The 7,039-nt window shown below is 37.5% G+C and overlaps 1 non-coding gene across 1 annotated transcript; it reads right to left on the bottom strand.

Annotated features, from left to right (window-relative positions):
- Positions 1 to 6,702: 6,702 nt before the first annotated feature.
- LOC130958341 (small nucleolar RNA R71) lies at positions 6,703 to 6,810 on the bottom strand. Its single transcript, XR_009077469.1, has one exon. It is a non-coding gene; the product is annotated as a small nucleolar RNA R71 (small nucleolar RNA).
- Between the last annotated feature and the right edge of the window lie 229 nt (positions 6,811 to 7,039).

Raw genomic sequence — 7,039 nt, 5'->3', positions numbered from 1 at the left:
CCAAATTTTCACCAAGAATCAATCATATATGCAACCAATTTTTAGCACAGCCAAATCATACAACATTCACACAACTCAAACACAAATAATCAAGATTAATTTCGTCACACCCTACCTGGTTTTGTGGCTCCTAATTCGGTTATACTTTCAGGTGGTCCTTAAGCACTTTTTCCTCCTAAATCACATCAAGAACAACTTTAAATCCAAAAACCCTCAACTAACCAAATCTTACTCATCATGTTAGGAAGTGATTTCTCACCTTATACTTGCTGGAAATTCACATTTCTTTGCTCTCAAGTCAAGTTAGGCATGATTCCTAAGGAAGAACATCAAGAAAACACATGTTTAAGCATGTTTCCTTGAAACCGAATCAAAAGGGAGATGGTGCAGTCAACTCACCTTGATTCCAGCCTTTATAAGTCATATGATCATGTTGAGAAAGAAGAGAGGATCATTTTGGTCAAATTGGAATTTTGATTTGAGTTTTAGTTTAGCAGAAATCAAGCCTTGAAGATTTGGAACTAAAAACTTTTCTCTCCTTTTCTCTCTTGATAATTTCGGTCACAAAGTTAAAATGAACCAGCCTTGGGGGTTTTGGGGGTGTAGGATGAGTTGTGATTGGTTGGCTTGGAGGTGGATTAAAATAATATTAAAATATCTCAGGTATATAACTACTAAAACTAGATGTATCGGAACACTTGTAAAAGCATCTCTAAAAATTATTTTCTGAGATACTAGCATAAATGACACTAGTAACATATTTATTATGAGAATAGAATATGTATGATGAGGCCTTAGCATTGCTAAAGTCATCAGAGAGTGCTAAGCTGCACTAGTAAACTGTGAACCCGGTTAAACCGATTTTCTGTTTTTAACTAAAACTGACCAGGTAACCTTATAATATCATTCAAGAAGCTTAAAATACTCATATAATGATGATATTATACTATTATCTCTCTTTTCTCATGAATCAAGTCTGGTTTGTCAAACTAAGACTATTTACAGAAAACAGAATCAAAACCCCTAACCGATACGGTTCAAAAACAAGGTTCTTCGTGATTGCATTATCGAGCTTGTCTCAGAAAAGGTTCTAGGTTAAAGATGACATAATGACAATGAGGATTGAGATACTTAATGATATATCAGAGGTGTTCCCTTTACTGATCTTCCGGAGAAATCCTTACTTTTAAAAAAGATCTCACGTACTCGAATATCAGGGTTGTTACACTTACACCTATTTTTCCACGACCTGTGTCCTTTTGGGCCCGAGTTTTTGACGCTTTTGCTGAATAGGTCTAGAACCTGGGTAGAAAGCGAGCTTATGAGACATCAAGTCGGGATCTATACCAGGCATGTTGGAGGCTTTCCAAGGGAAGAGGCCAGAGTTTCTTCGTAGGACGTCAACGAGTTGTGCTTTTAGACCTCCTTCTAAGTTAGCCCCTATATTCGTTGTCTTTTAGCATGATCTCTGATTTTCATTTCTTCTACCTTTCCTCCAGGTTGGGGGCGTAGTTCTTCCCGAGTTCAAACACCACTGAATACGATATTGTTGACTTCTTTTTCGGATGGGCTGCCTTTTAGATTAAAGCTTTCATTGTAACACTTTTGTGCCAACTTTTGATCTCCCTTTATGGTGGCAATTCTTTCTATAATGGAAAATTTTATGCACAAATGAGGTGTAGAGACAACTGCTGCTAGTCGGTTTAAAGTAGTCCGACCTATTAGGGCATATATACTGACATGATGTCGACCACAATACAGTCAACGCTTAACGTCCCTAACTTTATGCCCTTTCCAAAGGTGGTGTATATGGAGATAAATCCAAGAGGTTGGATCGGCGTGTCTCCCAGCCCGAAAACGTTGTTTGGGTACACCTTTAGATCCTTTTATTCTAATCCGAGTTTGTCAAAAGCGGATTTAAACAATATATTCACCAAACTCCCCTTGATCCACTAGAGTTCTATAAAGATTTACATTGGCAAGGATTATTGTTATTACTACTGGGTCGTCGTGGCCAGGCATTACTCCTTGATTATCTTCTTTGGTGAACGACATGGTTGGTAAATCAGGAGTTTTGTTATCTTGCCCGACTTGGTATACCTCTTTAAGATGCCTTTTTTGTGAGGATTTTGAGATTCTTCCTCCACCAAGCCCTCTATTATTCATGTGTATGTGTCATTCAAGTTTGTGGGGGTGTTCTTGTCGACCCCGTCTTCATCTCTCTTCCTTTTTCTTTGGTCGTCTGACTTCTCAGCCAAGTATCTGTCTAGCCAACCTTCTCTAGCTAACTTTTCTATGACATTCTTTAAATCACAGCAATCATTGGTAGAATATCCATAAAGCTTGTGGTACTCATAGTTTCTATATGACTTCCTACCTTTTATGTTTAATTAGGCAAGGAGGAGGAAGTTTCTCAGTGTAGCATATCTCTCTATAGACATCTACAAGAGAGACTTGAAGTGGGATATAATTATAATACCATCGAGGTTTTTCCAAGTTGAACTCTTCATTTTTCTTAGCTTCTTTCTCCTTTTCCCGAGTTGGGTAGGACAGGTTGGGCCTTGGAAGAGGCTCTCTAAGTCGAAAATTTTCTTCTATGTTGACATATTTTTCGGCCCACTCGTGTACTTCGTACAAGAAAGTCGAGTGTCGCTTGGATATGGATTGAGAGAACAACCCTTCTTCAAGGCAATTAACTAGTCACGTTATCACTACTTCAGTAGGAAAGTTTTGTATTTTCAAGCAAGCTTTGTTGAATCTCTCCATGTAGTCTCAGAGTGTATCTCCGACTTCCTGTTTAACCCTAGCAAGCCTGGAGCATGCTTCACTTTCTCTTTCTGAATTGAAAATCTAGTAAAGAACTTCCAAGCTAGGTCATCAAAGCAAGTTACCGATTTGGGAGGTAAGTTATCAAACCACTTCATCATTGTTTTGGTCAAAGTTGTCGGAAAGTGATGAGCGGATAATTTAAACGCTTTTTGGCATTGTTTTTAGTATGTTTTTAGTATGTTTTAGTTAGTTTTTATTATATTTTTATTAGTTTTTAGTTAAAATTCACTTTTTTGGACTTTACTATGAGTTTGTGTGTTTTTCTGTGATTTCAGGTATTTTCTGGCTGAAATTGAGGGACCTGAGCAAAAATCTGATTCAGAGGCTGGAAAGGACTGCAGATGCTGTTGGATTCTGACTCCCTGCACTTGAAATGGATTTTCTGTAGCTACAAAAGTCCAATTGGCGCGCTCTCAATTGCGTTGGAAAGTAGACATCCTGGACTTTCCAGCAATGTATAATAGTTCATACTTTGCCTGAGATTTGATGGCCCAAACAGGCGTTCCAAGTCAGCTCAAGAATTCTGGCGTTAAACGCCGGAACTGGCACAAGAATGGGAGTTAAACGCCCAAACTGGCACAAAAGCTGGCGTTTAACTCCACGAAAAGTCTCTACACATGAAAGCTTCAATGCTCAGCCCAAGCACACACCAAGTGGGCCCGGAAGTGGATTTTTATGTCATTTACTCATCTTTGTAAACCCAAAGCTACTAGTTCTCTACAAATAGGACCTTTTACTATTGTATTAGGGAATCTTTTGATCATGCTTTTATGATTGAACCCTCTTTGGGAGGCTGGCCATTCGGCCATGCCTAGACCTTGTTCTTATGTATTTTTAATGGTGGAGTTTCTACACACCATAGATTAACGTGTGGAGCTCTGCTGTACCTCGAGTATTAATGCAATTACTATTGTTCTTCTATTCAATTCAGCTTATTCTTGTTCTAAGATATTCATTCGTACCCAAGAACATGATGAATGTGATGATTATGTGACGCTCATCATCATTCTCACTTATGAACGCGTGCCTGACAACCACTTCCGTTCTACAAGCAAACAAGGCTTGAATGTTTATCTCTTGGATTCCTTAATCAGAATCTTCGTGGTATAAGCTAGAATCCATTGGCGGCCATTCTTGAGAATCCGGAAAGTCTAAACCTTGTCTGTGGTATTCCGAGTAGGATTCAAGGATTGAATGACTGTGACGAGCTTCAAACTCGCAATTGTGGGGCGTTAGTGACAGACGCAAAAGAATCACCGGATTCTATTCCGACATGATCGAGAACCGACAGATGAATAGTCGTGCTGTGACAGAGTGCGTTGAACATTTTCACTGAGAGGACGGGACTGTAGCCATTGACAACGGTGATGCCCAACATACAGCTTGCCATGTAAAGGAGTAAGAAGGATTGGATGAAGACAGTAGGAAAGCAGAGAGACGGAAGGGACAAAGCATCTCCATACGCTTATCTGAAATTCTCACCAATGAATTACATAAGTATCTCTATCTTTATTTTATGTTTTATTCATCTTTTAATTATCAATCTTCCATAACCATTTGAATCCGCCTGACTGAGATTTACAAGATGACCATAGCTTGCTTCATACCAACAATCTCCGTGGGATCGACCCTTACTCGCGTAAGGTTTATTACTTGGACGACCCAGTGCACTTGCTGGTTAGTTGTGCGAAGTTGTGATAAAGAGTTGAGATTGCAATTGAGCGTACCATGTTGATGGCGCCATTGATGATCACAATTCCGTGCACCAAGTTTTTGGTGCCATTGCCGGGGATTGTTCGAGTTTGGACAACTGACGGTTCATCTTGTTGCTTAGATTAGGTATTTTTCTTCAGAATTTTTAAGAATGAATTCTAGAGTTTCAAGGTGATGTTTTTATCATCACCAAAGCTGATTGATTCTCATCAATTTAGCTCTTGAATGTAATTTCCTGCTGAAGCTTGGCCAGCCATGTCTAATTTCTTTAGACTAAAGCTTTAGACTAACATTGCATGATTCCTGGAATTCTTATTAAAAATTTTGAATCTCTTTATCATCTTTTCCATATAATTTTCGAAAAAGCACAAAAAAAATTATAAAATCTTAAAATCAAAAATATTTTTTGTTTCTTGTTTGAGTCTAGTGTCTAATTTTAAGTTTGGTGTCAATTGCATGTCTTTATTCTTCTAATTTTCGAAAATTACATGCATTATGTACTTCATTGATCTTCAAGTTGTTCTTGATGATTTCCTTGCTCTGATCTTTAAATTCTCTTGTCTTGAGTGTTTTGTTGTTTCTCATATGCATTCTCAATTTGTTAGTGTCAATAGTATACAAACTTCTAAGTTTGGTGTCATGCATGCATTGTTTATTTGATCTTAGTTTCATTTTGATTATTCCTCATCATTAAAAATTCAAAAAAATTTTAATTTGTGTCTTTTCAAGTCAATAATATAGAGAATTAAAGATTCAGAACATACAGCAGAGGAATTACACAGAAAAAGCTGGGCGTTCAAAACGCCCAGTGAGGAAGGAAAACTGGCGTTTAAACGCCAGCCGGGGCACCTGGCTGGGCGTTTAACGCCCAAAAAGGTAGAGTTTTAGGCGTTTAACGCCAGAATGGATACCATTCTGGGCGTTTAACGCTTGGATGGCACAAGAGGGAAGATTTTGTTTTTAATTCAAATTTTTTTTCAAGTTCTCATAATTTTTCAAAATCAAATCTTTTTCAAATCATATCTTTTCAATCATATATTTTCTAAATCAATTTCTTTCCACTTTTCAAAAATACTTGCTAACAATTAATGATTTGATTCAACATTTCAAGTATGTTGCCTTTTCTGTTGAGAAAGGTTTAATGTCTGAATCATATCTTTTAAAATTTCTTGTTAGCCAAGTCATTAATTTTAAAAAATCAAATCTTTTTAAATTGTTTTTCCATCATATCTTTTCAATCATATCTTTTCAATCACATCTTTTTCAAAATTAATTTTCAATCATATCTTTTTAATTTCTACTTTCAAAAATTTTTTTCAAAAATCACTTTATTTCTTTTCCAACTTTAGTTTCCGAAAATCATCAATCAAATTTTCAAAATTTCTTTTAATTATTTTAAAATCTTTTACTTTAATTTCAAAAATTCTTCCCCTCTTCTCACATCCTTCTATTTATGGACTAACACTCCTCCTCAATGCACAATTCGAACCCTATCTCTCTTGATAAGTTCGAATTCTTCTACCTCCTCCTTCTATTCTTCTTTTCCTCTGACATCTCAAGGAATCTCTATACTGTGACATAGAGAATTCCATATTTTCTTGTTCTCTTCTCTTTCATATGAGCAGGAGCAAAGACAAAAGTATTCTTGTTGAGGTTGACCCTGAACCTGAAAGGACCTTGAAGCAAAAGCTAAGAGAAGCTAAGGCACAACTCTCTGTAGAGGACCTAACAGAAATCTTCAAACAGGAAGAACCCATGGCAGCCGAAAACAACAACAATGCCAACAATGCAAGGAAGGTGCTGGGTGACTTTACTGCACCTACTCCCGACTTCTATGGGAGAAGCATCTATATCCCTGCCATTGGAGCAAACAACTTTGAGCTTAAGCCTCAATTAGTTTCTCTAATGCAACAAAATTGCAAGTTCCATGGACTTCCATTGGAAGATCCTCATCAGTTTTTAGCTGAATTCTTGCAAATCTGTGACACTGTCAAGACCAATGGAGTTGACCTTGAGGTCTACAGACTTATGCTATTCCCTTTTGCTGTAAGAGACAGAGCTAGGATATGGTTGGACTCACAACCTAAAGAAAGCCTGAACTCTTGGGAAAAGCTAGTCAATGCCTTCTTGGCAAAGTTCTTTCCACCTCAAAAATTAAGTAAGCTTAGAGTGGAAGTCCAAACCTTCAGACAGAAGGAAGGTGAATCCCTCTATGAAGCTTGGGAAAGATACAAACAATTGATCAGAAAGTGTCCTTCTAACATGCTTTCTGAATGGAGCATCATAGGTATCTTCTATGATGGTCTATCTGAACTGTCCAAGATATCATTGGACAGCTCTGCTGAAGGATCTCTTCATCTGAAGAAGACGCCTGCAGAAGCTCAAGAACTCATTGAAATGGTTGTAAATAACCAATTCATGTACACTTCTGAAAAGAATCCTGTGAACAATGGGACGAATCAGAAGAAAGGAGTTCTTGAGATTAACACTCTGAATG

This window comes from Arachis stenosperma, chromosome 10 (genome assembly GCF_014773155.1).
Source record: "Arachis stenosperma cultivar V10309 chromosome 10, arast.V10309.gnm1.PFL2, whole genome shotgun sequence".
NCBI classification, from domain to species: Eukaryota; Viridiplantae; Streptophyta; class Magnoliopsida; order Fabales; family Fabaceae; genus Arachis; species Arachis stenosperma.
The sequence above is the reverse complement of the archived record's forward strand: the minus strand, read 5'-3'. Positions and strand labels throughout refer to the sequence as shown.